General features: G+C 42.1%; 1 protein-coding gene across 2 annotated transcripts in view; it reads right to left on the reverse strand.

Annotated features, from left to right (window-relative positions):
- Nucleotides 1-3,300, reverse strand: part of LOC139559192 (ataxin-1-like) — a 197,338-nt gene extending 194,038 nt beyond the window's left edge. The window contains exon 1 of one of the 2 annotated variants that reach the window (XM_071374965.1): nt 3,084-3,300. The gene's annotated coding sequence lies outside the window, so the exon portion shown is untranslated. The remainder of the gene's footprint in view (nt 1-3,083) is intronic. The other variant, XM_071374967.1, reaches the window with a different exon arrangement.
- Nucleotides 3,301-7,321: the final 4,021 nt, after the last annotated feature.

A 7,321-nucleotide genomic window follows, 5' to 3' on the forward strand; every position in this document is an offset into this window, starting at 1 on the left:
TATCTAACAAGTAATATCTAACAAGTAATATCTGTCAAGTAATATCTGTCAAGTAATATCTAACAAGTAATATCTAACAAGTAATATCTGTCAAGTAATATCTAACAAGTAATATCTAACAAGTAATATCTACCAAGTAATATCTGTCAAGTAATATCTAACAAGTAATATCTAACAAGTAATATCTAACAAGTAATATCTGTCAAGTAATATCTGTCAAGTAATATCTAACAAGTAATATCTAACAAGTAATATCTGTCAAGTAATATCTAACAAGTAATATCTGTCAAGTAATATCTGTCAAGTAATATCTGTCAAGTAATATCTAACAAGTAATATCTGTCAAGTAATATCTGTCAAGTAATATCTAACAAGTAATATCTAACAAGTAATATCTGTCAAGTAATATCTAACAAGTAATATCTGTCAAGTAATATCTAACAAGTAATATCTGTCAAGTAATATCTGTCAAGTAATATCTAACAAGTAATATCTGTCAAGTAATATCTAACAAGTAATATCTGTCAAGTAATATCTGTCAAGTAATATCTAACAAGTAATATCTGTCAAGTAATATCTAACAAGTAATATCTAACAAGTAATATCTGTCAAGTAATATCTAACAAGTAATATCTGTCAAGTAATATCTAACAAGTAATATCTGTCAAGTAATATCTGTCAAGTAATATCTAACAAGTAATATCTGTCAAGTAATATCTGTCAAGTAATATCTAACAAGTAATATCTAACAAGTAATATCTGTCAAGTAATATCTAACAAGTAATATCTACCAAGTAATATCTGTCAAGTAATATCTAACAAGTAATATCTAACAAGTAATATCTGTCAAGTAATATCTAACAAGTAATATCTACCAAGTAATATCTGTCAAGTAATATCTAACAAGTAATATCTAACAAGTAATATCTAACAAGTAATATCTGTCAAGTAATATCTGTCAAGTAATATCTAACAAGTAATATCTAACAAGTAATATCTGTCAAGTAATATCTAACAAGTAATATCTAACAAGTAATATCTACCAAGTAATATCTGTCAAGTAATATCTAACAAGTAATATCTAACAAGTAATATCTAACAAGTAATATCTGTCAAGTAATATCTGTCAAGTAATATCTAACAAGTAATATCTAACAAGTAATATCTGTCAAGTAATATCTAACAAGTAATATCTGTCAAGTAATATCTAACAAGTAATATCTAACAAGTAATATCTAACAAGTAATATCTGTCAAGTAATATCTAACAAGTAATATCTACCAAGTAATATCTACCAAGTAATATCTAACAAGTAATATCTGTCAAGTAATATCTAACAAGTAATATCTAACAAGTAATATCTGTCAAGTAATATCTGTCAAGTAATATCTAACAAGTAATATCTGTCAAGTAATATCTAACAAGTAATATCTGTCAAGTAATATCTAACAAGTAATATCTGTCAAGTAATATCTGTCAAGTAATATCTAACAAGTAATATCTAACAAGTAATATCTGTCAAGTAATATCTAACAAGTAATATCTAACAAGTAATATCTGTCAAGTAATATCTAACAAGTAATATCTGTCAAGTAATATCTAACAAGTAATATCTAACAAGTAATATCTAACAAGTAATATCTGTCAAGTAATATCTAACAAGTAATATCTAACAAGTAATATCTAACAAGTAATATCTGTCAAGTAATATCTAACAAGTAATATCTAACAAGTAATATCTAACAAGTAATATCTAACAATTTCACAACAAATAAGATCATCAAGATTGTGATTATAATTGTGATCCAACAAATCTTCATTTTTTGATTGGACACAGAGGTGCAGCAAATACTTCACCTCTGGACATGTTACTGCATTGCAAAACGGCCTCCAGACATGTTTTTTTATATGTATTATTATGCACATAAGCAAGCTAGTGTATGCTAAAGTACGACAACGTGTATTCTTGTTTTACTGCAGGCTTGCATGTTGTTGAAAAATAATTTCGCAGTATCAAGTGTCCTTCAATGGATTGCAAAGTTACTGTAACATTTTACAGCATAATGTTTTTTATTTCGGCAACATTGAAACACTCTTTGACCAACCACCTTCGTTTCTAGATACTGGATCAAATGTAACCATGTAATAACAGTGTAGTGGTTGTGGCATGTAACAGTCTGTAGGATATCCTCTAGGGAAGACAGGTCTTACTATGCAAATCTTACTATGCATTGTGCAATTCCTGACTGTAAACAGAGTATAAATACCTCGCTATCACAACCCGGGATCCCTACAGTCCTGTTATATAACCACCAAAGCTAGGATGAGTGACATCACGCCACGGGTAGTCGAGCAATCACTAGACACATTCAGGAGACCCAATGTCCTTTACAAACCAGCCAGAGTCAATGAAAAGGGATTGTAGCCTAACCGAGTAGATAACATTTTCTCTCTCCCCCCCAAATTAAGGGAATATCGTGTACTATGTATTTGTATAATGACGCCGGTTACATTAGGTGGACTAGGGTTAGTTGGCTTGCCCTGTTTTTGAAGAATAAAAAACACTTCCGCGATGGAATTAGAAACTAAAATGTGTCGCATGAGTGGACATGCGGCCACGTCGGCTACTCACGTACCACAACCATTTTAAAAGTGGACGGTTGAAGGCTATACTATAAATATGTATTTTACTATTCTTTATGCAATGTTTCTGGGTGGGGTGGCGCAGTTAGCTTGCCTGTCCTACACACCAACCCGCCTGTAAAACACTCCTTAATCGTTTTCAAGTCCGCGAAACCACCGCTCTCTTGTGTCAAACTTAATAGTTCGTTTGCATTTTTTGTTCGAAATGACAAGTGCATGACTGTAAACCACAAACAACCCTCTATGCTCCGGACACAAAAAAATTGCCCAGAGTGCGAAGTAAACATTTTTAAAGGCTTTGGAAATAAACGAACGCTCTCTTTGCGCGTACGCCTTCCTTCCAGTTCCAGCCATTTTCTCTACCTCTACCGCTTAGCAAAGAAAAAAGTGACACAAAAAAAATGACACAGACTGAGAGTATAGACAGAGCTAGGACTTACTGTACGGTGTAATGGTCTGGTAAGAGCGGTCTCTCCTTGTTGCCAGGGCTTCCTGTTCCTGCGCTGACGGTGGAATCGTCTCCCTCCACTCCTAATGATGTCTGCAGCGCGGAGCTAACAGCTCCACCGTTCTATGCCGCCACCTTCAGAGAGAGAGATAGGGAGGGAGAGAGGGCGAGAGGGAGGGAGGGAGAGAGAGGGTGAGAGAGGGAGGGAGAGAGGGTGAGAGGGAGGGAGGCAGAGAGAGGGTGAGAGGGGGAGGGAGGCAGAGAGAGGGTGAGAGGGGGAGGGAGAGAGGGTGAGAGGGTGGGAGAGTGAGTAGTGTGTTTGTGACTGTGTGTATGTGTGTGTGTGTGTGTGTAATACAAATATGGAGCAGTTGGCAGGCTTAGTGGTAACTCAGGGTTTGTACTCTGCTCTGTACAGAATTTAGTAGAAGGGAAACAAACAACTGACAGGAAAATAAATGAAGTCCACGAATAGTGAATCACTAGACTAAAACCTTCAACATGTCGATGGGATTTATTCTTTCCGTATTTAGCTCATATACTATTTGAATTGATTGCATTATTGCATTACCATGTAGGCCTATAGCCTGCCTTGTGCTTGAAAGCAACAGTTACTTTAAGCTCCCTCATACCAACTCAACAGAACAGAAAACTACGACTGGTGCTTAATGTAGTGTGGAGACGGCAATCTGAAAGCCTAGAAGATGACGGGCTGGCTGACTGGCTAACTGGCTGAATGACTGGCTGGCTGACTGGCTAACTGGCTGAATGACTGGCTGGCTGACTGGCTGAATGACTGGCTGGCTGACTGACTGACTAACTGGCTGGATGACTGGCTAACTGGCTGAATGACTGGCTGGCTGACTGGCTAACTGGCTGAATGACTGGCTAACTGGCTGAATGACTGGCTGGCTGACTGGCTAGCTGACTGGCTAACTGGCTGAATGACTGGCTGGCTGACTGGCTAACTGGCTGAATGACTGGCTGGCTAACTGGCTGAATGACGGGCTGGCTGACTGGCTAACTGGCTGAATGACTGGCTGGCTGACTGGCTAACTGGCTGAATGACTGGCTGGCTGACTGTCGTCAAACTGTGAAAGGAACAACTTGTTGGATCTCAAGTGCTAGCTAATATGTGTTGTTTTACTCCTGTCTCGTCAACAGTCACTCGTTGTTATGAAACATACTTTTTTTTAGTTAAAACCACGGAATTACATCAGTTGAAGAAGATTTAATTTTAGTGTTGAAATTCAGTTGGCCAAGGGGATACTTTTGGTCTGATGCGAAGTCACTTTGTGTATAAATATATACCCAGACAGGTGAAACATTTGAATTATTATTCATTTTTCCCCTGTCATGACATGTGTAAAGGTTATATGATCAATTCATTGATTTTACCGTATAGTAGTTCTTATGATGTGCGTCCCACATCCACCCGCGCACCCCATCCTGATTGTCCTTGTGTAACAGTATTGCTTCCGTCCCTCTCCTCACCCCTATCTGGGCTCGAACCAGGGACCCCCTGCACACATAGACAACGGCCACCCACGAAGCATCGTTACCCATCGCTCCACAAAAGCCGCGGCCCTTGCAGAGCAAGGGGAACAACTACTTCAGGTCTCAGAGCGAGTGACGTTATCGATTGAAACGCTATTAGCGCGCACCACCGCTAACTAGCTAGCCATTTCACATCGGTTACACTTGCAGGGTAAATATAATTTCCCCAATGTCTTTTCTCTTATGAGGGACTCGACCAAATAGCACCCATCTTTGGCCTGAGGCATTTACAATCCCATGAATAGCTGCGATTACAGCAGAATAATCTTTATAATCTTTATATAAGGGGTATGCCTTATGATTAACGAGACGTGGTGTGATCATCATAACAACACACAGGAACTCAAGTCATTCTGTTCACCTGATCTAGAACTCCTCACAATCAAATGTCGACCGCATTATCTACCAAGGGAATTCTCTTCGATCATAATCACAGCCGTATATATTCCCCCCCAAGCAGACACATCGATGGCCCTGAACGAACTTTATCTGACTCTTTGTAAACTGGAAACCACACACCCTGAGGCTGCATTCATCGTAGCTGGGGATTTTAACAAGGCTAATCTAAAAACAAAACTCCCTAAATTCTATCAGCATATCGATTGTGCTACCAGGGCTGGAAAAACCCTAGATCATTGTTATACTAATTTCCGCGACGCATATAAGGCCCTCCCCCGCCCCCCTTTCGGAAAAGCTGACCACGACTCCATTTTGTTGATTCCAGCCTACAAACAGAAACTAAAACAACAAGCTCCCGCGCTCAGGTCTGTTCAACGCTGGTCCGACCAATCTGAATCCACGCTTCAAGACTGCTTCGATCACGCGGATTGGAATATGTTCCGCATTGCGTCCAACAACAATATTGACGAATATGCTGATTCGGTGAGCGAGTTCATTAGGAAGTGCATTGACGATGTCGTACCCACAGCAACGATTAAAACATTCCCAAACCAGAAACCGTGGATTGACGGCAGCATTCGCGTGAAACTGAAAGCGCGAACCACTGCTTTTAACCAGGGCAAGGTGACCGGAAGCATGACCGAATACAAACAGTGTAGCTATTCTCTCCGCAAGGCAATCAAACAGGCTAAGTCCCAGTACAGAGACAAAATCGAGTCGCAATTCAACAGCTCAGACACAAGAGGTATGTGGCAGGGTCTACAGTCAATCACGGATTACAAAAAGAAAACCAGCCCCGTCGCGGACCAGGATGTCTTGCTCCCAGACAGGCTAAACAACTTTTTTGCCCGCTTTGAGGACAATACAGTGCCACTGACACGGCCCCCTAACAAAACCTGCGGGCTCTCCTTCACTGCAGCCGAGGTGAGTAAAACATTTAAACGTGTTAACCCTCGCAAGGCTGCAGGCCCAGACGGCATTCCCAGCCGCGTCCTCAGAGCATGCGCAGACCAGCTGGCTGGTGTGTTTACGGACATATTCAATCAATCCTTATCCCAGTCTGCTGTTCCCACATGCTTCAAGAGGGCCACCATTGTTCCTGTTCCCAAGAAAGCTAAGGTAACTGAGCTAAACGACTACCGCCCCGTAGCACTCACTTCCGTCATCATGAAGTGCTTTGAGAGACTAGTCAAGGACCATATCACCTCCACCGTACCGGACACCCTAGACCCACTCCAATTTGCTTACCGACCCAATAGGTCCACAGACGACGCAATCGCAACCACACTGCACACTGCCCTAACCCATCTGGACAAGAGGAATACCCATGTGAGAATGCTGTTCATCGATTACAGCTCAGCATTTAACACCATAGTACCCTCCAAACTCGTCATCAAGCTCGAGACCCTGGGTCTCGACCCCGCCCTGTGCAACTGGGTCCTGGACTTCCTGACGGGCCGCCCCCAGGTGGTGAGGGTAGGTAACAACATCTCCACCCCGCTGATCCTCAACACTGGGGCCCCACAAGGGTGCGTTCTGAGCCCTCTCCTGTACTCCCTGTTCACCCACGACTGCGTGGCCATGCACGCCTCCAACTCAATCATCAAGTTTGCGGATGACACTACAGTGGTAGGCTTGATTACCAACAACGACGAGACGGCCTACAGGGAGGAGGTGAGGGCCCTCGGAGTGTGGTGTCAGGAAAATAACCTCACACTCAACGTCAACAAAACAAAGGAGATGATTGTGGACTTCAGGAAACAGCAGAGGGAGCACCCCCCTATCCACATCGACGGGTCAGTAGTGGAGAAGGTGGAAAGTTTTAAGTTCCTCGGTGTACACATCACGGACAAACTGAATTGGTCCACCCACACAGACAGCGTTGTGAAGAAGGCGCAGCAGCGCCTCTTCAACCTCAGGAGGCTGAAGAAATTCGGCTTGTCACCAAAAGCACTCACAAACTTCTACAGATGCACAATCGAGAGCATCCTGTCGGGCTGTATCACCGCCTGGTACGGCAACTGCTCCGCCCACAACCGTAAGGCTCTCCAGAGGGTAGTGAGGTCTGCAGAACGCATCACCGGGGGCAAACTACCTGCCCTCCAGGACACCTACACCACCCGATGTCACAGGAAGGCCATAAAGATCATCAAGGACAACAACCACCCAAGCCACTGCCTGTTCACCCCGCTATCATCCAGAAGGCGAGGTCAGTACAGGTGCATCAAAGCAGGGACCGAGAGACTGAAAAACAGCTTCTATCTCAAGGCCATC

This window comes from Salvelinus alpinus, chromosome 29 (genome assembly GCF_045679555.1).
Source record: "Salvelinus alpinus chromosome 29, SLU_Salpinus.1, whole genome shotgun sequence".
Lineage (NCBI taxonomy): Eukaryota > Metazoa > Chordata > Actinopteri > Salmoniformes > Salmonidae > Salvelinus > Salvelinus alpinus.